The sequence below is a fragment of the Heloderma suspectum genome, chromosome 7, assembly GCF_057233095.1.
Source record: "Heloderma suspectum isolate Gila_16-S chromosome 7, 16-S_ref, whole genome shotgun sequence".
Classification (NCBI taxonomy): Eukaryota; Metazoa; Chordata; class Lepidosauria; order Squamata; family Helodermatidae; genus Heloderma; species Heloderma suspectum.
The window spans coordinates 80434642-80459340 of NC_139464.1; the positions used below are offsets into that span (position 1 = coordinate 80434642).

Here is a 24699-nt window from a genome sequence, read left to right on the forward strand (position 1 = left end):
TTGGGACTCTAGAATGTGTCTACTGATGTACTGGTGATATTTGGGGCCAGAACTTCAGCAGCATTCAGCAAAGGATGTTTAGAGCCATGGAGGACATAGAACCAAAACAATCCAGACTTTCTAAAGATACAGTGCCCCAAGTATGTTCTCTATAAAGTATAGAAGATGATGCAGCTCCTGCCTTAAGGGTGACCAATATAAATTATTTATCAGTAGTGCAGTTCTAGCAAAATTGAACATACAACAGAACCACATCCATAAAATATACATAATAGGTGCTGCAAAAGGTCAGATCTCCCACTGTTTGATTTTTGTTTGCTTCCCTATCCACTCTCCTTTATTCCTGTTGCGCCTAGAGGAATATTACTGAAAGATCCAGCAGGAGACATGTCCTTTGAGTAAAAATTTAAATCGGTAGAGGGGAAGTAATTTACCAAACAATAACTGAAGAGGAATCCGTGTGTGTGTGTGTGTGTGTGTATGTGTAGTGGGGTGGTGTTGGTGAGGTGAACAGTCAGATTAAAGATTTAGAGAAGATCTTCAGCAGCCGCAAGAAAGAAAGAAAGAAAGAAAGAAAGAAAGAGGAAGGAAGGAAGGAAGGAAGGAAGGAAGGAAGGAAGGAAGGAAGGAACAATTATTATGATAGCAGTGTGGAGCATAAACAGAAAAGCAATTTTGCACTGCTGACAGATTGCACAGTGCAATACTGATATCTGAAAACCTACATATAACCCCCACTACCAACGCAGTGCATTCACATCTGTGTACCCCATGCTATAGCAACTGTAAAATGAGGAAGGAAACATAAACATTCCAAATATGTCTTCTTAGAAGTAAATCCATCTGAGTTCAGTCGATTTTCACTCCTTTGAATGGTGAAGATTATAGCTAAAGATGCCTATGTGACTGGTGCATTTCACACTAAATGTACCACAATTTTACAATGACTACAAACTAGCTGGTTTGAACATCCAATGCTGATAAATACATTTTTGCTTACAAATCTTACAAATACCAAGCACATTGATTTGCAAAAGCAGCAACTGTGCAATCATGTATGAACTGGCAAATAACTGTTCAGGTTACATAGGCTTTCAGATAATGTACACAGCTGTATTCCCCAACCTGGTACCCTCCAGATGTTTTGGACTACAACTCTGGTGACTGGGCTGTTCATCCAAAGCCCAGACAATGGGGTGGAATTCCTAGAGCACTGGCAATCCTACTACACATATTGACTGATTTGATTTATAGCCCACCTTTCCACTAAGAAAATGGCATTCAAGATGACACAGAAAACTGCCATGTCAAGAAGCTAGACTAGAAGCCATTTCTCCAATATCTAGTTTTTCATTTGGAGAAGTGTGTGAGAGTGTGTGGGCACATTCAGTCATGTCCTCTGTTATTTACAGTCTGAAGTAGTCGATTCCCTGCATCAGTAGTGGGTTGGACTAGATGACCTTTGAGGTACCTTCCAATTATATGATACAATCCAGAAAACAGCTTGCCACGTCGTGAACTGGGCCTGCATTGGTCCTGTTTGATAAGTTTATAGAAATGAAAATGGAGAACAATGGCCAATTAATGCAAAAACCAGTTGACATTTTGTGGACTCTTCACTAGTATGCATTAATTCACTCTGTTTGGCCTCTTCCGAACATTCGTTAGTTAAATGCCTTCCTGTGATCATGCCTGCTTTTTTGTGCTGTTACTGTGAGCCTGCTGCTTAATAGCTGATGCAGTTTCTTTCTTATACACTTTAACACAACCTTTGGAGTTTACTTGAATTTTAAGGGGCTTTAAAATACCTTGAATTATGGAAGTTACCATACAAGAGCACATTCTCTTCCTTGCTTTCTATATAAACAGAAACCTATAGTTTCTTTCCCTGAGGACTAACAATGGCTGCTGTGTCTGACAGATGAAATGCCTTTCAAGAGACTTATCACGTGAGGGAGCCCTTTCAAATGCATCCGAGATTTTTCAGATGCTGAAAGAAAGGCAACCACGAGCGCACACACAGTTTACTTTAAATCAAGACATCCCATATAAATGAGACTCCAACTGAGACTAGATTGCACACAATGATCAGCAATACATTTGGGCTTTGTATAAGCTTTCTCTATAATATTCTGGTTTGAATGCTGGCAGATAAAAATTTAGAAACACATTGCTTGCAGATAAGTTACAATGCACGGGGTAATGCTGACGGACAAACTCTTTGAAAACAAAACTGTCTATTTACACTGAAGGAGCCTCTCAAGATTATGCAGTCAGATTTTGAAAGAAAACTCTTACTAGCAGAAGCCTGATGTTTCATTTCATGTGACTGGATTAGTTATTTCTGGATTACCTGTGATTTCCAAGTATATTAATTTAGTGTTTTGCAACTGTATTTTAACATAGTGAGTTTATAGACTCATCAAAGTTTTTTTTTTTAATGACTATTATTATTTTTCTTAGCAAGATTTCACATTGACTTTAAAACTATTTTGGTTAAAAACAAACAAACTCTGAAACTTCAGACAACCATAGAATCCACCCAACACCATCCTATGCACTTTTTCTATGAGAGGGGCACATTCCATGTTCCATGAATATTTCCCAATGTGGGGATCACAGCACAGAAAGGAAAGCTTCTGTATGCACTGAGCTCAGTTTGTCTGCTGGAGCCCCAGAGTCCCAGGGCTTGCTCTTTTATTGTCCATCAAAATCAAAAGGATTTCTGGAACTGGCCTCCGCAGAATACAAAGTAGGTGATAAAACTTTATGATCAGCTGTACATTCCAGAATTTGAATCTAGACTTCCAAGAATCCAGAGAGGGCTAAAAGTCATCACCTTAAGTCATTTTTGCTTTTAGTGTGTGTGTGTGATTTTGTGTGTGTGTGTGTGTGTGTGTGAGATTGTGTGTGTGTGTGTGTGGGTGTTTACTTAATTGGGATAGGCTACAAATACTATCAATAAAATTGCAGCAACTATACCAGCCAATTTATAGAAAGGGACATGACTGAGATGGGGAAGGGTACCTACTTATAGTTTCTGTCAAGTATCCAAGTACTGGTAAAGTCCAGCCCCCAGTGACTAGCAAAGTGGCAAGTACTTGTAGTAGAAGGGGCAACTGGCAGATGAAAGGAGTACAGCAGTCCTTGGAGTTATAGAGAAGGATATGTTTTGGGACTGGCACTCTGGGACCAACTGATTCTCAGGTCCAACAGACCTCTGGCCTGGTGCGTTTACTATCCTGTCTTGAATTGCCTGAATTTCCCTCTTCTGACCAGAGGCTCTGGCAGTATAGAGAACTGATACTTGAGCCATAGGGTTCCTGGTTCAAGTCCAAACCTTCTGGGCCCTCTAAAAATTTAACTGATTAAAGGGATTGAAAGACACACATCAGTCAGAACAGGAATGGTCATGTGCCCCAAAAGCTGCGATCATTTAGCTTGGAGAAAAGGTGAATAAGGGGAGACATGATAGAGGTGTGGAGAAAGTGGATAGGGAGACATTTTTCTCCCTCTATTATAGTACTAGAACCCGGGGTCATCCTATGAAGCTGATTGGTGGGAGATTCAGGCCAGATAAAAGGAAGTACTTCTTCACACAGTTCATAGTTATACTATGGAATTCATTACCACAAGACATAGTGTTGGCCACCAATTTGGATGGCTTTAAAAGGGGGCTAGACAAATTCATGGAGGAGAAGGCTATCAATGGCTACTAGTCCTGATGGCTATATGCTACCTCCTGTATCAGAGGCAGTATGCCTATGTATACTCGTTGCTAGGGAACATGGGCAGGAGAGTTCTGATGCACCTCTCTCCTACTTGTGGACTTCCCATGAGCAGATGGTTGGCCACTGTGTGAAGAGAATGCTGGATTAGATGGACCCTTGGTCTGATCCAGCATGGGTCTTCTTTGTATGTTCTTAATGTAGTCAATTTTAGGGTTCCAGAGCCTTTTCACACAGCATAGGTTCCTTCTACAGAATTCAGTGGAAAAGCCACTCCTAATAAAATAATCAGAAAGTTAATAAACCTCCAACCATCTGTCCCAAGGCAAGACTTCCCACAACCCACTTTCTTTTGCTACTCCCAACAAAAGCCATTCAAATGTTCAGAAGAAATGTCCTCACTAGGAAAGTGTGGAAACACCCATACAAAGACAATGTTACAAGTCTTATTTTAAAATTATTTGCTTCACACAAACTTGTTCTGATGTTTCACCTAAAGAGAGACACCCCCCCATCCCAGATTTGCCTTGACTTCAGGTGAAACTCAATAGCAACTGAAGAATGTGTGACCCACCCCACTCAGTAAATTTCATTAGTCATAGCAAAGGGCTGAGCCAAAAATACACCCTAACTTTGCAGCCTTGTTCTGAGGCTACAAAGCTGGGCACCCTGCTTTGTCAGTAATTCCAAAGGGTGGCTGTGGAGATGGGCAAAGCCCAGCTATTGCTAGGAGCAAAATGTTGTGTTGCATAGGCTTCATTATCTTCCAACATTGTGCAGCATAGCACTGGAACATAGGAAGAATTGCCTACCCAGTTGCCTAAGCAACATGGGAACACTTCCTGTGCAGGCTGAAGTGGAGCACCAGAAGAACGAGAAGCATCCCCACATGGCTTAGGCAATTGGATTAGAAAACAAATGGATTAGAAAACAACACAGACCACTGCTGCATTAGTTAATTGTTGTCTACACTGACTGGAAATGGAGTTTCAGACAGGAGATTTTCCTAGCGATACCTTGACACGTTAAGAGATTGAACCTGGGGCCATCTGCATGCATAGCATGTACGCTACTACTACGCTGCAGGGTGAGGTTATGCTGAATTGGATTGGAAACAAGCAGAGCTATTTCACAATATTTGGGGGAATACATAAGCTTATTTCCGAGCCAATATATTGCAAGCCAGGGAGACATCTTGCCCACCCATAGACCAACCAGAAAAACACAATGCAATGACCATGCGTCGTCCAGGTAACAATGGCTAGTCACACTTGAATTAGAACCCAGTGGGAAGGCGAAAGAACCACAGAATACACAAGAACTTCCATCCCTGCATTATGCACACCTAACCCATACAACATCATGTCACAAACATAAAGCAGGAGTGAACCAAGTAGAGTTCAAGGCACAGAGCTCCACATAGCATGAGCCAAGCAAGCAAGTGGTCAGAACTATATGTCAAACTATATGAAACCAACACAGCCAACAATGATGCAAAACTCAAAGTCACTAGCTATTCTGATGTGTGTGTTTGGGGGTGGGGAGGATAGTGACACACACAAAAGGAAGCAAATTACAAAGTGTGCTGCAGGGAAATGTTTACTTGCAGAAGTGCTCCCATTTCTTATTACATCAAACACATTTCAAGTATGACATACTCTTCGTCAGAGGAAGAAGTCACTTTTCATCTCCTGTAAATGTATGGCTTTACATGTCTCCCATTGGCTTATGTCTCCATTTTGGGCCTTGCCCAATGTCAGATGTATTTACAAATGCCTATCCTATTTGCCCCCATTCTTTGTCTTGGACTGAAAATAAATCCAACATATGATCTCAGGAATGTTAACCTGTCCATATGTTCAGGTTAACTACATCTCTACATTTCAGATGAGAGATGGTAGGGGTGAAATACACATGGAAGTTGCAACTTGGAAGCCTTTAATTCTTACCCCAGATGTATGGAGGCTGGTTGTGTTTGCTCACTAGTGAAAGAAAGGCCCTCTATGAAAAGGCAAGTTTCCTCCTGTGCAAGCACCAGGTCATTACTGACCCCTAGAGGGACGCCGCTTGCGCTGGCATTTTCATGGCAGACTGTAGCGGGGTGGTTTGCCATTGCCTTCCCCAGTCGTGACTACCTTTCCCCCAGCAAGCTGGGTCCTCATTTTACCGACCTCGGAAGGATGGAGGGCTGAGTCAACCTGAGCCGGCTACCCGATACCCGGCTTCCGCTGGGATCAAACTCAGGTCGTGGGGAGAGTTTCGGTTGCAATACTGCCACCTACCACTCTGTATGCCCAAAGGCACTTTGTGATTACTTCATATGTTCCAGAGCTCATCTCTGGTATTCAAATAGATTCTAATACTTGCTGAACATAAAATGGCACGTGCTCATAGATAGGCTATAACATTCTTGCACTGGTGGTGATCTGTCCATATATAGCTTCTGAAGGGTTGTTTTGACCCATTAGCACGTTTGGTGTATTACTATTATGTAGCTAGTTTGCAACAGCGGTGAAGCCTGTTATACTGGCAATGGGACACTGCTGGATTGTACTGACAAGGAGGCTGGAATTCCTCATGAAAATTGAACTGGGGATCAACACCTCCTAGTTCCTCCATAGTGATTCCTGGGGCCACTCTCAGGGGCCTCTGCTGTGAGGATGATGGGTGTTAAAAAGAACTTGCTGTCATATAGATGGCAAGAAATATAATTCCCCTACACATACCTTTTATATTTCACTTACATTTCAGTTTGTTTCCGGCGTTTTATTGGAAGCTTTGCTGGCTTCTTCTAGAGAAAAACCTCCATCAAATTGTTCATGTAGCTTTCAGATTTATTTTTTTCAGTTTTTTGTCAATGACCATTGTTTCTGACAAGCTATAGTAGTACTAGATACATTAGCCTTTAAATTAAATTTGGGAAACAGAAACAGGATTATTATTATTTTACTTATACCTAATTTATGATGTAATTTCAGGATATAATTTTATCTTGATTCATTTATGGCCAATGAAGTGCTTGTTCTATAGACTAAAATTACATTTTTAGAAACTGAGGCCAAAATCTTTCAATGTTTCTAGAAAAAAAATAGTTATTTATATGATGGGTTTTATTAGCCAGATGAAATCAATTCTTTGGCTCTTAACCCTTCCATGATATAGAACAGGAATACAACTGGCATGTTATTCTGTAAATATCCATTATAAAATTCCTTGGACTGTTCTCTCTACTGTTTCATACCTGAAATGGGGGATGAGATGGACCTGGAAGACAAGAAGTCAGGGGAAAACCCCTTATGGGAGCTAAGGATTTGACTCTGTTCTGCTTGGAGGATTTCTTCAGATTCAGGATGTGATCACACTAAAGTGTCAGTAATCAAATAAAATTGGCATTTGTTATGCTTGCCTCTTATTTATGGATATTCCTATTCGCATACTTCTTTAAAAAATCTTCCTAGGTTTTGTACAATCACAATAACAATGAAATTTTTTTAAAAAAATTACAATAGAGGGAAAAAACAAAACTATTGGTCCATGAGAAAAAAAAATCCACAGTTGAGCAATACCTTTGCTAGGACCAATCAAAATTCCACAAAACTATGCAAGGTTTCGAGTTCCCCAGAACCCTTAATCAGACAAAAAAGTAAGGAACAGGAAGAGTCCAAAAAACTGCCCAGGTGTTGTGGCCATGATGCTTGCATTTTAGATAGACCCAGTCTCAAAATGGAGATTTCAATTCTTAATGAATTAGCCATAGTTATGTGTTGCTGGAAGAATTATGGGCTAAGTCTAATGGGAATTTCCCTTCCTCTCCTCCCTCTGCAGACCACTGTGCACGTGCGCGCGCACCCCCCCTTCAGCTCTAATCTTGAACAGATTTGGGGGATGCATGGGGGGCTGCAGGGGGGAGGAGAAATTCAACCCACCACCAGTGTCCATTCTGCTGGCAGAAGCACACCATTGATACAACACTAAAATTTCCTGATCTCTTTGTTTGTTGGTTGGTTTTAAAGAAATAAGAGAGAACATTATTAATCAAACACTGACATTTTATTTCTACGATGCATTGTCGTGAAAGTTTTAGGTCCTAAAATTCATCATTCTAAGATTCTATTTTATTGTACAGGTAATTAGTTGAGCCTATGAGCTGGACAATTATGGAACAAAATTTCCCACACTGGAATGTTATTTGAGTCAGGTTCACGTCATTAGTCTGAGTAATCATCAGCAATGTGGGTTAAATCATATGTAATTGAACCACGATTCTCTTAGCTGTTGTTTTATTGCCTACAAGTAGTAATACAAAACCTTCTGTTTCCCGTTGCACACTGCTGTCTTTTAACACTCAGCATTTTCTTATTTGCTTAATGGTATCTTGTGCTCTTAAAAATCTCTTGCACACATGACAAATAGCACTACTACAGCATTAACTACAGCTCGTGTCTATTTAGGCAATACTCTACATGAAAAGAAAGCCACATTTCAGTATTATTTCAAAAGATTTTTACAAGATGGCTTCTCTGTACCTTTGGAAGAATGACTCAATCCAAGAAAAAAAAATAGTTCTGTCTATGAGGGTAATTGAATATATCAGAGAAATATTTTTTTTTTAATCTTGGAAATAAGAAAAAATAAATAAAGTTTACTCTTCCTTTCCATAGAATTCCACTTCCTATTCGATCCTCTAGTCTACTTTAAAATACATATATTTAAAATGAGACTCATAATGGGCTACCACTATCAAATTTCATACAAAAATGCAAAGATGATTGAGTTTTGAAAAGGAAACCCCCCCAATCCTTTTATGCCATTAAAATGAAATGGTGCCAGCTTTCTAGAGACTAAATTAAAAACTCTTCACAGAATAATGACAGATAGTTTTTACATCTTGTGTCTTATCCAGAGTTTTCATTTGCATGCATGATTTGAAAATGTTCAGATTTGACATGAGATCTGATCTGAAGAGAATGCTTCTATTTTCCCTAGCTGTTTGGTTTTTGTGGTTATGGCTTTTAACCATTATGAAGAGTTCCAAAGACTGGCCTAGCTGTTTGGAATCAATAACAAAATAGGAAATGAATCTGTTTCTTTGGTTAACTTTCTTTGTGGTTCTAGAGAACTGGTTTGAAATACTGACGTTATTCGGATGTCATTATTTCTACAGAAAACAGGAGAGGGCAAGCACTCCCCAGAGATAAATAAACTCCTCATTTAGGATATAGAATGGGACACAGAATGTATTCCCCATTCCAGACCTGTCTGAAACGTTGATCAGTAAGATATATGTTATAATTACAATCCTATATTGACCGATTAGAGAAGTCCCTTCTTCACTACCATAATTAAACCATAAAACTGCACTGAACTTTATTCAGAATGAAGGAGGAGTATTGCTTCTTTCACCTCATGCATTTACTGTCTTACTCATGTGCAAAATAAATCTGTTCTCTGTTTTGGGATCTCAGTAAGGGAGGGTAAGTTCCCAGAAGTTTTGAAGGGAAGTAAGAAGGCCATGCTGGATCAGACCAAAGGCCTATCTAGTCCAGCATTCTGTTCCCACAACAGCCAACCAGATGCCCATGGGAAGACCACAGGAAGACATGAATACAGTAACACCCTCCTTCTCATACTCCCTAACAACTGGAAGCTGCTATTTTTTGCAGGTGGGGTGGGAACAAAGACAAAACACAAATATCTTTGGACAAAGCTGATCTAACCAACTTTCAACATGTAGCCAATCTTCCCTTTCTGGGTACAGTGATCAAGCATGTAGTGCAGGGATGTAGAAACTGTGCCCCTTCAGACGTTGCTGAATTTCAACTTCCATCAGCCTCAAACAACATGGCCAATAGTCAGAGATGATGGGAGTTGTAATCCAACATCATCTGGAGGGACACAGGTTCCACAACCCTGATGCAGTGGCAGAGCAAGTCCAGCCACTCCAGGATGATGTATCTTTCCTGGACCCTTTCCAGACTAGTTTGAAGTTGAGGTAATAGTACTGCTCACTGTTCTGTCTTTGTGTATGGGCAGGGCAGTAATGGCTAGCAGCAGGACCTTACAGTTAATGATGAATACTGTATCTCAAATTGTTTATGTTATAAGTGGAATCCCCTTCTTTTATACCTGGCAAATATTTCCAAAAGCTTAATGCTTTGTTTTGTAAATGGGGTTGGGGTTCCTTTCCACCAAGAATATCTTTGAAAAAGATGCAACTTCCAATTAAAGAAAGTGGATTTGGCTTTCTGGATCTCGCTGCGTATCATTGGGCTTATCTGCTGACCTGTACTAAATTTTGGTATTTTCCATGTAGATTTTATTTTCCACCCTGGTCAGTTTTGGAATCTTCCTGTCTGGAGCCTCTCTCCAAAAGGATGGCATTGGATTCTCGGCATATTAAGGTCGACACCTGGACTTGCTCTTCCCACAATCTTGGCAGTCAGAGATATGTTGCATATAAAGCCACACCAATTACAGTTTGACCTATTTTCCCATGCCAAATGGACTCTATGGGGAAATCCAGATTGAAAGATGGAAACATCGGAACATGTTTTTGTGGCGGACGTGGATGGATGATTTTTTACCCTGGATCAATTATTGGGTATTGAATTGTGAGTTTTTGTCATTTTCAGCTTTGCGAGATAAATTTGATTTTCCTGCTACAGCTGAATGCTAGTATTTGCAATTGCAACATGTGTTAGAAACTAGATTCAGTCCCACTGCTTTCACTGTCTCGGAATTAGGGATGGCGGAGAATGTCTCCACAAATCTCCGGGAGGCCGAATGCCAACACATTCGGCCCCCCGAAATTGGTGGTGAAATTCTCCGCCGGCCCCCCGCCCCCCCCCCGGATGGAACTTACCTCGTGCGAATGTCCCTCTTGGCGGCGGGTCCCGGCGGCGGTTTGGTGGGGGCCGGTCTTCTGACCGGCTGCCGCCGCCATTGCAATATAAAAAAGGAAAGTAAAAAAAAAAAAACCACACCCGTGATAGGCTACATAACGATTTACGTAGCCTATCACGGCTAGATTTCCAAAGTCAGCCGTGACAGGCTACGTAAATCGTCACGTCGCCTATCACGGGTGACTTGGGAAAAAAAAAAGCGCGTACACAAATGGCGCAAATAGCGTTCCCTTATTTTCGCCGTAGTCTATGTAAATCTTTACGTAGACTAGACGTGCCAAACTAAGGAACGCAAATGGCGGCGCCCCATGGGTGCCGCTATTTGCTTACGCGCTTTTTTTTTTTCAAAGTCACCCGTGATAGGCTACGTGATGATTTACATAGCCTATCACGGCTGACTTTGGAAATCTAGCCGTGATAGGCTACGTAAATTGTTACGTAGCCTATCATGGGTGTGCGGTTTTTTTTACTTTACTTTTTTTTTCGTGGCCGGGTAGACGGGGCGCTCCTCCCCGGCCTGAATTTCGGCGGCGAGGGATGGGATGCCTCCCCCCCGGCCTGAATTTCGGCCGGGTGAGGCGGGGTGCCTCCCCCCCCTCGTCTGAACTTCGGGGGGAGAACCGAAGCGCCTCCCCACCACCGCGAAGCAAGCTGCGGGACCAGGTAAGTCCCTTTCGTCCATCCCTACTCGGAATTAGGGATGGCGGAGAATTCCGCCATGGATCTCAGTGAGGCCGAATGCCAGTGCATTTGGCCCCCCAAAATCTGTGGCGGAACGAAGCCCCCCCCCGCCCCACCACCCTGCAAAAGGCGCACGAAACGGAGCACCTACCTGGTGCCGTTCGTGCTGCTTTGCAAATGGCGGCCGCAGATGGAGCCGCCATTTGCGTTCCCTTTTTTTCCCGTGTGTAAATACTTACGTAGCCTATCACGGCTAACACAGGGACACCATTTGCGTCCCTGCGGAGGCCGTGATAGGCTACATAAATATTTACGTAGCCTATCACAGGGAAAAAACGGAATGCAAATGGCGGCGGCTACAGTGGCTGCCATTTGCGTCCCTGCGCAGCCCAGCAGTGGCTGGATGTTGCTGCGGGCAGCCCCAGCCAGCGGCTCCACGGAGTCGCCGCAGAGCGGAGCTGGCCAGCGAGGATTTTGGGGGGAGGGATGGAGCGCCTCCCCCCCACCGCGGATGTCACGAAACGAAACAGATAAGTTGTTTCGTACATCCGTATTCGGAATCCCCTTTGCTATTGGAAACACTTATTGAAGCTGACCAGGTATATTGACCATAATTCATGTTTATAAATACTTATTATCAGTGAATAAATATGATACACAGGGTCTTCAGCAGGAATGGAACAGGGAATTGGAATGTCCTATTTTGCCCAATCAGTGGACCACCATTTTGGTGTCCGTACTGATCTATGGACCTTTGGTTCCGTCTTATTCAGCAGAAAGTCTTGTTTGGGGTCTATTGGACTCCACAGCATGTCTTCAATAAAAGTTTGTCTAACTCTGCTAATTGCTGGAGGTTTTATTCATATGTTTTGGAAATGCCTAATAGTGGCCTCCTTTTGGGAGGAAGTTATCATATGGATAAACTTCGTATTGGAAAGCTCAAAATATTTATTGAAGTATGTATTCTCTTAAATTATTTACCTGCTTTTTGGAATGTAACACATAGTCAGTGTAATTTGATTTTTTGCACCCTCTGGATTGCTAAAAGACTGTTAACTACAATACTGGGAGGATAAAAACTCACCGCCCATAATGCAATGGATTGAAGCCCTAACTTGTAATATACTTGTTACATTAATGTACATGCTTGCATTGTTAAGTTGCATTGTTAAGTGTGACCCAGGGTTAAAAGAACGTTTGCGAGTGAGCGCAATGTGGGGTGTGTGTGTGTGTGTGTGTGTGTGTATTCTGAGGTTTTAAAAGGAGAGAGCTGACAGTTAGTCTGTCAGATAGGGCCTTAGGGATTGATAAGCTACATCTAGTTAGTGGGGGTTTGGAACCAGGATTTAAAAGTGATATAATAGGTAGGTTAGGACCAAATATAGATTTATTAATAATAGTATATATAACTCTTTTTGTGTTTAATAACTTTTATCTGTTTGTTTTTAATACAAAATCCCATGGATCCATTTGGCTTATTACCATTAGAAAAACTATTTCCTTCTTACTTCTCATGTACTGGATAGAGGGAACCAATTAGACATATGGGTGTCTCTTTAACCTAGAAAGTAAAAGGGCTGAAGCTTTGAGGGTCAGTGAGGACAACTGACGAAAGAGGAGGCAGACATCCTGAGGAGGGCTTCTTCTCAGTTTCATCAGGTGGAAGTTGGAGAAGGTAGAACTCAGGGCAGGAATGTCACAGCTAGCAACATTCAAAAGTGTGGTATATAAGTGCAACTCACGAATGAACTTATATTTGGTTATTTGGTCTGCTTTTACTGACGTTTATGTCTAATCTATTCCTTTTTCCTTTTTTTAGAATGTTGTAATATTTTAAACTGAGGCCTTTAAAGCATGTAGTTACACTTGCAATTTTTATTTTGTTGTTTGTTTTGTTTTATTGAAACCTACAATAAAATGGATTTTAAAAAATTGTGTTGCTGTAGTTCAACCTGCTATTTTTCTTTACTTTCTGTCACTTTTGTGAGAGCATATGTGGTCCTGGGACCATGATGTTTTGGCAGAGGAAGCTTTAAGCTTTCCCCTCCCATCCATTTTTCCCCACAGAGTGATCGAACAAACAAGCCATGGAGAGATCCAACGCTTTTGATGTAAAAAGTAGGCCACACCATCCCACCGTATTTGTGAACTGGATAGTTCCATAATTAAACAAATGTGGCTCTCCTGTCATGATTTGTTTGGCCCTCAACTTTCTTTAGATTTCACTTCTCATTAATTAGGTCATAATTTATTCACGTGGCTGGCAGAGCAAAGTAATAAATATAAAAGTTGCTGGAATTGTGGCACATGCTTCCTTAAGTTGCTAAATGCTCAGACATTGGTTGACTCTACTGAAAGCATGGTATGTAATACTCCAGTATAACAAATCTTTCTGTTTCTGAATTTTGTACCACTGTAATTGTACCATTTCTTGTTTTAGTCGTGTGATCCCTAGAGTTCACAGACTGAGAGAGAGAGCGAGAGAGAGAGAGAGAGAGAGAGAGAGAGAGAGAAGAGAATGTTCTATAAAATAGTCCCATGTTGGCTGTATTTAAATAACGTATACAAGGATAGTAAAAAATCCAAAATGCACAGAGGAACAATACCTTTATTAGAGCCAGCCAAACAGAGTGCAAGCTTTCACGTTTTCCAGGACTTGTCATCAGGCTAGGTGATGCAAAAAGCAAGGGGGGGGGGGGAGATAGAAGAATCCAAAAAATAGGACAGGTGTTGTAGCCATGGAGAGTGCAGTTTCGACTTTGTCTCAAGAAGGAGAATACAGACTGAATTAAGTCACTGCAGGTATCAGATTACACCTAGCAATCTGGAACAAAGTAGCAGTGGTTGACTCTCATTTCTGAAAACATAAAGACTGGCTGTAACTCACATCTATCACTTGCCTTGTGTGAAACACACAGGTTCTTGGGTAGGTTAATAAAGGTTCTAGAAGGCAAAATAGAAAGGCTTTTTACCTTTTGCTTAACTCTGAACTTTATTAGCAGATTTCGATTTGTTTTGAGAGCTTTTTTGCTTCTTGCCTCCCTTCTGGGAGAAGAAGAAGAGTCCTCTTTTCTCTTTTTGAACATGTTTTCTCTTGGTTCTGAGACTATTTGGGGCTATCTTTCCCCAAGCCCATTTCTCTGAGCCAGGCACCTGGCGCCTGAGCAGCTCGGTGTAGTTTTTGCCTGCTGTTTTATTTTGCTCACTGGTGAAGCATGGGCTTCACAGCACTTTTCAATTTAAAATATTGTCTTCACTCTCTACCTGGATTAATTTTCCTTACCTCGACTTTGCTGACTTCTACACTCTGGATTCTAGGAGAGGTCTCTTTCAACCTTCTTCTGGGTCCAAGAAAGCCTGGTCTTCAGATCTCTGCTTGGGATAGGTAGCTATACCTTCCTTTTAATTCCTGGCCCCCCCACTCTCCTCCTTTTCTCTAAAAGTTTGGACCATACTGATAGAACCAAAGAGGCATCATCTTAAAGTATTGGCAGCCATCCGAGGCAGCCTCCTACAGTGGAAAGTCCCAGAGGAAGATAGTCTTATCAACTGCCTTGTTGATACCAACAGTAACGGTCTGTTAGGTACAGCCAGAGGAGCCCCTCCCCCCCCCCAAGTAGCTGCCACTCCTGCAGCTGGTTAGAATCAGTTCCAGCTAGATCGCTTTCTGCCTGGCTTGCAAGGACAGGTCAGCCATAGAGACATGTCAACTACGCATGCTTAATGAAGTTCATGAATATTATGTGGCCCACCCCGCATAGCTAATGAGGTCATTATACTGAATGTGTATTAGCTGTACCAAAAACATCTAGGGTGTGGTTCTCTTTTGTGGCATTAGCCGTGAGAATCCACCCAAACAGCGCTGTTTGTCTCCTACGAAATAAAACTGTGTTGGACTAAATCTCAGAGTTCTGTGTGTCTCTAAGGGGATATTGGCATACCCCTCCTAGAGGGAACGAACTTAAGCATAATTTGTGCAACAAATGGCGACTCCGCTGGGCTTTTCCTCTAGTCGACCCCCGTGGCCAAACGACCTCCAAGGAATGAAGTGCGCACTGGAAGCATGAATTAGGATCCGCCATTCCCTTGCTTCTCGGACGTGTGTCGACCGGAGCCAGTGACCCTAGAGGGGAAGTCCCTTTCTGGACACAGAACAAACAGTCCTCCGCTCAGAGGTGACACTTTGAAGCAGCCGGATGCGACCACCTCAGACAAGGTGTGTTTCCCTTTTGGAATTAACATTGGAACAGAGGCCAGGAGAGCCATGGGTTCTGCCTCTAGTAAATGTTCTGAGGGCACACCTCTGGGGTGTATGCTTCAACACTGGAAACAGTTTAAGGGTGATTATGGTGTTAAAATGTCTAGAGAAACTTTGGAGAAATTCTGTAATCATGAGTGGCCAATGTTTGGCGTTTGATGGCCCGAGGGAGGCTCTTATGACCCTTTGCTGGTCTCTTCTGTTTACCAAGTAGTCACCAGAGACAGCCATTTAGACCAACTCCCATATATTGATTCCTAGGAATCCGTGATTACAAGGAGACCTTCGCCGTCATGGTTATTGAAATGTAAAATGTCTCAGTGTAAAATGATGATTGTCCGCAGAGGTCCCCCGAAGGCTGCAGCTTCGGACAGCCTCTGCCCCCCGTCAGCCCCCATTATTCCCCCAGCGCCCGAGGACCTTTTAGCCCCGCCCCTTATATCCTAGCCTCCCACAACCTGTGTAACAGGAAACTCTGGCTGAGATTCAGGCCGAGAAAAAATTTGGGAAGATTTTTGGGAAAAGGAACGTGAAGAGAGGGAGGCGGCCACTGCCAAGCTGGGTTAGAGTCTCTCCGGAGCCACGAATCAGACACACACCCCCAAAACGACCCTGAGGCGGCACCAGAAACATCTCTTCAAGCTCCCTTAAGGGAAGTCCTTGATTCAAAGGGACACACGGCTTATGTGTATGTCCCTTTTACTACCAGTGACCTCTATAATTGGAAACATCAAAATCCTACCTTCTCCGAAGATCTGGGCCGAATGGCTGGGGTCTTCGAGACTATCATTGATACTCACAAGCCCACTTAGCAAGATATGCAAATTGTCATGCGCACCCTATTGACAGCTGAGGAGCGTAGACTAGTAAAAACAAAAGCAAGGGAATGTGTTTTTGAGACGGCTCGAGCACAGGGCGAAGACGAAGATAAGATTAGTGGAGCCAAGGCCATCCCTGACACCGACCCCGGGTGGCACATGGGACCGATGCGGAGCGCAAGCAGCATGCCAGCCATGCTAATCTGCTTATAAAGGGAATGAGGAAGTGTATTAGAAAGACAGACAACTTATCCAAACTGTATGAAATAAAACAGATAAAAGAAGAATCCCCAGCAGGATTCTATGAAAGGCTGTGTGAGGTGTGTCGGAAGTATACTGATCTGGATCCTGAGAACCCTGACAATCAACAGGTTCTGGTGTTCCTATTTGTGGGCCAGTCATATGATGACATTAGAAGAAAATTGCAAAAGGTAGAAGGAGTAATGGGAAAGGGCATTGAAGAGCTTATTGAGATTGCTATGAAAGTCTATGATAGGTGGGAAGAAAAAGAGAAAGTCCAGGGGGCCAGGCTCCTTGCAATGGCCATCTGAGGTGAAGATCCTGGATGCCGAGGAAGGGGCTGTGGGAGAAGAGGAGGGTCCTCGCGCAGCGCACCAGGGCGTGGCAAGAGTAATAGAAACACAGGCCGCCGTTTAGACAGGAACCAATGCGCCCGCTGCAAACAGCACAGCCACTGGAAGAACAAATATCCCCAAAACCAGGCCAATCGTGCGCCCGCTGGTCCTGCGCAGACACCGCCCCCCCGGCTCCCCTGTTCTATGCTGAAAATCACTCGGAATAGGGGCGTCAGGGTGCCGGGTACCCCTCTTGGCTCAACAACGAGCACAACTGGACCCTGTAATAAAAATTGAAGTAGGGGGCCAGACCATGCCTGCCTTAATTGACACTGGGGCCATGCTTAGCCTCATCCCCTTTGCAAGGGCTCCAGGGGGCTCAGGGGGAAGTGCGCAGATCCAGGGTGTTGAGGGTTGTACGACCTGCCTTGAAAAGACCTGACCCCTCCTCACTAAAATTGGTGACACCCACCTTACTCATCAGTTTGTTTGCAGCCCTGCGTGCCCTGTAGCCCTCCTGGGAAGAGACATCTTGACAAAACTACAGGCCGCGATAAGCTTTTGCAATGGCCAAATAGAAGTTAGAATTCCCAAACAACAGGGGTCCAACTACCAGATGGCCTTGTTGACTTATATGGTCAGGGCTCCTGAGGGGAGTCCTGAGTGGTCACGATTCCCGGGTGTAGACCCCTCCGCTTGGGCTGAGAACAGAGAATGGGCCCGGGCAAAGACTGCAGCCCCCGTTGTTTTTACTCTAAAGCCCGGCCACGGCTCTGTCAAGGTCTGCCAGTACCCAATGAAACTGGCTACCTGGAAAGGCCTGAAACCTCTCATTGAGAAATTCAAGGCTTGCGGCTGCTCCGTGAAGGAACTTCGCCATACAACACCCCCATTTTGGGGGTCCCCAAACTGGGGCCCCCAGATTTCAGGCTTGTGCAAGACTTACGCTTTATCAACAAATTAATTATAGCTCCCTATCCTGTCATGCTGAACCACCACATGATCCTGACCCAGATCCCTCCAAAGAGCACCTGCTTTTCTGTCTTAGACTTGAAGGATGTGTTCTTCTCAATACCCCTCTATGAAACGGCCCAGCCCCTGTTTGCCTTTGAATGGGAAGACCCTGACACCCACCACAAGACCCAGCTAATGTGGACAGTAGTGGCTCAGGGGCTCAGATGCGCTCCTGAGATTTTTGAGTCCCAACTGCAAAGAGACCTGGCTGCCTGGAAGGGGGGCCTCGAAAAAAGCCAGGTCTTATAGTATTGTGACGACCTGTTGATCGCCGCCAAAATCCCGCAAGACTGTGAATGATATACCCGCAAATTGCTCAATTTGCTGGCCACCTGCAGGTACAAAGTCTCTGGCAAAAAGGCGCAACTCGTAAAAGCTGAAGTCACCTTTTTAGGCTATAAAATCTCAAAGGGCCAGCGCCGCCTTGATCATAGCCAAATGCAGGCCATTCAAGACTACCCCTCCCCAAGCTGCCCGTGTGAACTTCGGGCATTCTTGGGCCTCACTGGATTCTGTCGCTTATGGATTGCAGACTATGGTGGCAAGGCTAAGCCACTCTATGAATCCTTGACAAAAGAAGGGGCGCTCAATTGGGCTTGGACCAGGGATATGGAAAAAGCCTTTCAAGAGCTTAAACGGTCCCTTATGTCTCCCCTGGCCTTGATGATAGGGGTGGACGAAAGTCCCTTACCTGTCGTCGAAGGACGTTCGCGGTGGGGGGGAGGCGCTTCGCTGCTCCCCCCGCGAAGTTCAGGCCGGGGGGGGAGGCTTCCCGCCTCGCCCCGGCCGAAATTCAGGCCGGGGGGGAGGCTTCCCGCCTCGCCCCGGCCGAAATTCAGGCCGGGGAGGAGGCTTCCCACCTCACCCGGCCGCGAACGCGAAAGTTTTTTTGTTTTTGTTTTTAAACGCCCCCTGATAGGCTACGTGACGATTCACGTAGCCTATCACGGCTAGATCTGCAAAGTCAGCCGTGATAGGCTACGTCAATCGTCACATAGCCTATCACGGGTGACTTTAAAAAAAAAAAAAAAAAGCGCGTACGCTAATGGCGGCCCCCATAGGGAGCCGCCATTCGCGTTCCTTATTTAGTCGCTGTAGTCTACGTAAATGTTTACGTAGACTACAGCGACTAAATAAGGAACGCGAATGGCGGCTCCCTATAGGGGCCGCTATTATCCGTACGCGTTTTTTTTTTTTTAACGTCACCCGTGATAGGCTACGTGACGATTAACGTAGCCTATCACGGCTGACTTTGCAAATCTAGCCGTGATAGGCTACGTGAATCGTCACGTAGCCTATCAGGGGGCGTTTTTTTTTTTTTCTTTGATTGCAATGGCGGCGGCGGCAGCCGGGTCAAAAGACCGGCTGCCGCTCCTGCCCCGCTCGAACACCCGCCGAACCGCCGGCTGGACCCGCCACCGGGAGGGACATTTGGTGAAGGTAAGTCCCGTCCCGGGGGGGGTGCGGGGTGCGGGGGGGTTCGGAGGATTTCTCCCCGAAACTTGTTCGGGGAGAAATTCTCCGCCATCCCTACTTGATGATCACAAATCCTGCCAAGGCCTTCCGCCTCTTTGTGCATGAGCGAAGGGGGGTGGCAGCAGGTGTGCTTTGCCAGGAGTATGGGCCCTCCCTTCACCCAGTAGGATATTACTCAAGGGTGCTGGACCCTGTTGCTCGATCATGGCCTGCCTGTTTGCGAGCTGTTGCAGCCTGCACCCTCCTCGTTCAAGAGGCAGAAAAGCTAACCTTAGGAGAAAACATGGAAGTGGTTATTCCCCATGGGGTTCCCCAGATATTAGGCTCGGGGGGGGGAAATACCTCAATCCTGCCCGGCATTCACACTATGAGATCGCCCTTCTGCTTGCCCCAAATCTCACCTTCAAAACCTCCACAACTCTGAATCCAGCAACCCTCTTGCCAGAGCCAGGCTAGGGAGCCACAAATGACTGCCTAGAGGTCCTCAATAAAGAAACCCTGGCTCGACCAGACCTGTGAGACGTTCCCTGGCCCGACCCCAATGAAGAATTCTACGTTGACGTGTCCAGATTTATGAAAAATGGGCATTGACACACCAGAGCAGCTGTCGTATCCAGCTCAAACCGCTGCCTATATAAACTCCCAGCCCACCTTTCGGCCCAGGCCACTGAAATGGTCATGATGACAGAAGCTTTAAAAATGGCCTCCGGGAAGCAGGCAAACATTTACACCGACTCCAAGTATGTATTTACGACAGTGCACGCACCCGGCAAGCTATAGAGAAAGCGAGGTTTCATAACTGCCTCCGGACACAAGGTAGCCCATGGACATCTGATCACAGCCCGCCTTGTAGCCCTGATGCTGCCCAAGGAACTAGCAGTTGTGTATGTATATGCATATGGATGGGCCGAGGGTCCCGCTCAAAAGTGGGGGAATCGCCAGGCTGACATCGCAGCCAAAGAAGCCGCCAAGGATGGGATGACCTGGATATGCCTGGCCAAGCCCGCGCCAGTAACAAAGCCCCAATATACTGAGGAAGAAGAGACACAGGCCAAGATCTGCAGAGGTCAAAAGGGGCCAGACGGGTGGTGGGTCCTGCCCCATGGAATCGTGTACAACCCTTTAGTAATTTTAAGGCAGATCCTGGAAGACCTGCACAATACCCAGGGCCATATGAGAGCTGGACCCATGGTACTTTTAGCTAGACGCACCATCCTAGGGCCCGCCATGCACGTGGAGGCACAGAGAATAGTCACACATTGCCCTGTTTGCCTAAAAACGCACAGCAAAGGGAAACAGCCTCCTGCCCCAATGGAAGGGAGACCGTGGGCTCACTATCCATTCCAAAGGCTTCAAGTTGACTTTGCTGAGATGCCCCCATGTAAAGGTTTTAAGTATATGCTTGTGTTTGTTGATCAGCTCACTGGGTGGGTTGAATGTTTCCCAACCCGTACCTGCCGTACAAGCTGTGGCTAAGGCCCTACTCAGTGAATTAATACCTCGGTTTTCCCTCCCTGAGTCCATTGAATCTGATATGGGGAGCCACTTTGTCTCCCAAGTTACTCAGAGAACTGCCCAGGCTCTGGGGATCCAGTGGCACCTTCACATGCCCTGGCAGCCCCAAAGCTCTGGCCAAGTTGAACGAATGAATAGGACCCTAAAGGAAACTTTAGTTAAGATCTGTGCTGAAACTCACCTCAAATGGGTTGAGGCCCTCCCCCTCGCCCTGACTAAAATCCAGAAAACACCCCGCAAAGGGATTAAGTTGTCCCCTTTCGAGCTCATGTTTGGGCGGCCACCCCGAGGTCTGCCCCCGGGACAACACGAGGGAGCCACTTGGGAAGTGGGAAAGCAAATGTTGTGGGACCATGTTACTGGTTTGCAGTCTGTTTTGTTTCAGTTACACCGCCACGCTGCAGAGTTCCAGTCTTTGCCGATTGACCAGACCGTCCACCCTTTCCACTCCGGAGACCAAGTCCTGGTCAAAAAGTGGAAAAAGGAGCCCCTGACTGCCAGGTGAGATGGACCCTATACTGTGGCCCTGACTAGCCACACAGCGGTAAAACTTTTGGGGTGGGATAGGTAGGGATGGGGGAGAATTTCTCCCTGAAGCTTTGGGGGGCCGAGTGCCAACGCATTCTGCCCCCCGAAGTAGTTTCGGGGAGAAATTCTCCGCCCCCCCGCCCCCCCCCCGGGATGGGACTTACCTTTCCCGAATGTCGCTCCCGGTGGCGGGTCGCAGCGGCAGTTCGGCAGGGCTTCGACAGGGGCAGGGGCGGCAGCCGGTCTTTCGACCGGCTGCCACCGCCGCCATTCCAAGAAAAGTAAAAAAAAAAAAAACGCCCCCGTGATAGGCTACGTGACGATTAACGTAGCCTATCACGGCTAGATTTGCAAAGTCAGCCGTAATAGGCTACATAAATCGTCACGTAGCCTATCATGGGTGACTTAAAAAAAAAAAAAGCACGTACGGATAATGGCGGCCCCCATAGGGAGCCGCCATTCGCGTTCCTTATTTGGTCGCTGTAGTCTACGTAAAGATTACGTAGACTACGGCGAAAATAAGGGCAACGCTATTTGCGTTGCCCTTATTTTCGCCGTAGTCTATGTAAACATTTACGTAGACTACAGCGACCAAATAAGGAACACGAATGGTGGCTCCCTATAGGGGCCACCATTTGCGTACGCGCTTTTTTTTTTTTAAAGTCACCCATGATAGGCTACGTGACGATTAACGTAGCCTATCATGGCTGACTTTGCAGATCTAGCCGTGATAGGCTACGTAAATCATCACGTAGCCTATCACGGGGGCGTGTTTTTTTTTTTTACTTTTTATTTCGCGGCCAGGCGAGGCGAGGCTCCTCCTCCGCGGCCTGAATTTCGGCCGGGCGAGGAGGGAAGCCTCCCCCCCCCGGCCTGAACTTCGGGGGGAGCAGCGAAGCGCCTCCCCCCCACCGCGAAGCAAGCTGCGAGACCAGGTAAGTGACTTTCGTGCACCCCTAGGGATAGGTGGACTCATCATACTAGGATAAAAAAAGTATCCAGACCAGACCTCTGCATCCTGGTCCAAGGAGACCCGGGGTCCACAAGCAACAACCCTCTGCCCTCCCTGACCCTGGATGCTCGGGGAGACACAGGGCAAGATTTAGAGACGGCGTGTGACTATCAAGCTCTTGAGGGGCTGAAGGGACTTTTTCGCCGAAAATGAAGTGGCTGTGGGTCCTAGCACTACTTTCCAATGGAGTGGTGGGAGTGGGGCAATCTTGTTGTCAAGAAAGTGGCCAAACAGTTTTCAGAACCTCTTTAGGGGCAGAATATCATAAATCCATGAAGTCCATCACCTGCCTAGGAAAAAGGGTTTTTGAGGTACAACTGATTAAACCTTACACCTACTACACTGGCAGCTAGAAAAGCAAGTTACCATTAGGGACCAAGGTCTGCCTCACCAAGGGAGCACAGGGAGATTAGATCAGTGGAGCCTGCTGCGGGTCCATAAAACCATCAAGCAAGTCATACAACAGGCCAGATTAATTACAAAAGCCCCTCCCAAGCCACCCTTAGTGCAAATCCCAGAAATAAAGGACCACCCTCAGAAAGCCCGGTTAGAGATCCCAATGACAAAAGAAACTGATAATGTATGGCTAGAGTGGGTAAAATACACAGCCAAGTCCTTAAACAAATCCGAATGTTTTGTATGTTTTGTATGCGTGGCTGGAAGATCTGTCGTGAAGGTATTACCTTTTCCCTTAAGATGGGACCAGCCTTCCCTCCTTACTTGCATGATCCATCTGTTTCAACATCCCGATGCGAGGGGCGACAAGAGTTGCCAAGACCTCAATAAACTCTACCCCCCCCAAAATAGAAGGTCGTGTCCTACCCCCTGTGTCTTCCATGGAGGGATGGAACCACACCGGATGCATCTACCGGTCCCTAGAGCAAGATAGTACTCCTCTGGGCAATCTCTCAACCTGCCTCAACACCACAACATTCCATAATAACTCTCTGCCCGTTCCCCGAGCCAACCTCTGGTGGTATTGTGGAGGCCTGGAGCTCTATAAAACCCTTGCTTCAAATTGGTCTAGGACCTGCAGGCTGGTTCAGCTTGCAGTCCCCTTTTCCATTGCTTTCCACCCACCCCAGCAGCCTGCCCGTTCCCGCCGAAAGCGAAGTGCGACCCCTTTTGACAATCGGATATATATAGATTCAACAGGAGTGCCAAGAGGAGTCCCTGATGAGTTTAAAGGACAAAACCAGATAGCCGCAGGATTCGAATCTACTCTGTTTTGGTGGACAACCATTAACAAAAATGTAGATTGGATTAATTACATCTATTATAATCAGCAAAGGTTTATAAACTATACCTGAGATGCTATAAAGGAATTGGCCGAACAATTAGACACCGCTAGCCAAATGGCCTGGGAAAATTGGCGTGTTCTTGACATGATGTCAGCAGAAAAAGGAGGAGTCTGCGTTATGTTAGGCGGGGGATGCTGCACCTTCAGCCCCAATAACACCGCCCCTGACGGCACGGTAACGAAGGCATTGCAAGGCCTCATCACCCTATCTGAAGAACTAGCCGAAAATGCAGGAGTTAACAACCCCTTAAACGTCTGGCTGGAAAAATGGTTCGGTAAATGGAAACATTTAGCAGCCTCTATCCTTATCTCGCTTGTAGTGGTAGTCGGAGTTTTGGTACTGTTCGGCTGTTGCATCATTCCCTGTGCTAGGGGTCTGTCCCAAAGATTAATTGAAGCTGCCTTGTCAAAACAAATGCTTTTGCTTTATGACAAAGTCGAGATGGCTGACTAACGTGTTTAATGCTCGATAAAAGGCTTTTAAGGGGGGATTGATAGAACCAAAGATGCATCATCTTAAAGTATTGGCAGCCATCCGAGGCAGCCTCCTACAGTGGAAAGTCCCAGAGGAAGATAGTCTTATCAACTGCCTTGTTGAAACCAACAGTAATGGTCTGTTTCATATTAGGTAGAGCCAGAGGAGCCCCCCCACCCTCTAGTAGCCGCCACTCCTGCAGCTGGTTAGAATCAGTTCCAGCTAGATCGCTTTCTGCCTGGCTTGCAAGGACAGGTCAGCCATAGAGACATGTCAACTACGCATGCTTAATGAAGTTCATGAATATTATGTGGCCCACCCCACATAGCTAATGAGGTCATTATACTGAATGTATATAAGCTGTACCAAAAACATCTAGGGTGTGGTTCTCCTTTGTGGTGTTAGCCGCGAAAATCC

The 24699-nt window shown here is 45.5% G+C and overlaps 1 protein-coding gene across 7 annotated transcripts in view; it reads right to left on the reverse strand.

Moving 5' to 3' along the window:
* The window catches only part of IMMP2L (inner mitochondrial membrane peptidase subunit 2), a 756637-nt gene that overhangs the window by 107602 nt on the left and 624336 nt on the right, over positions 1-24699 (reverse strand). The window lies entirely within an intron of this gene.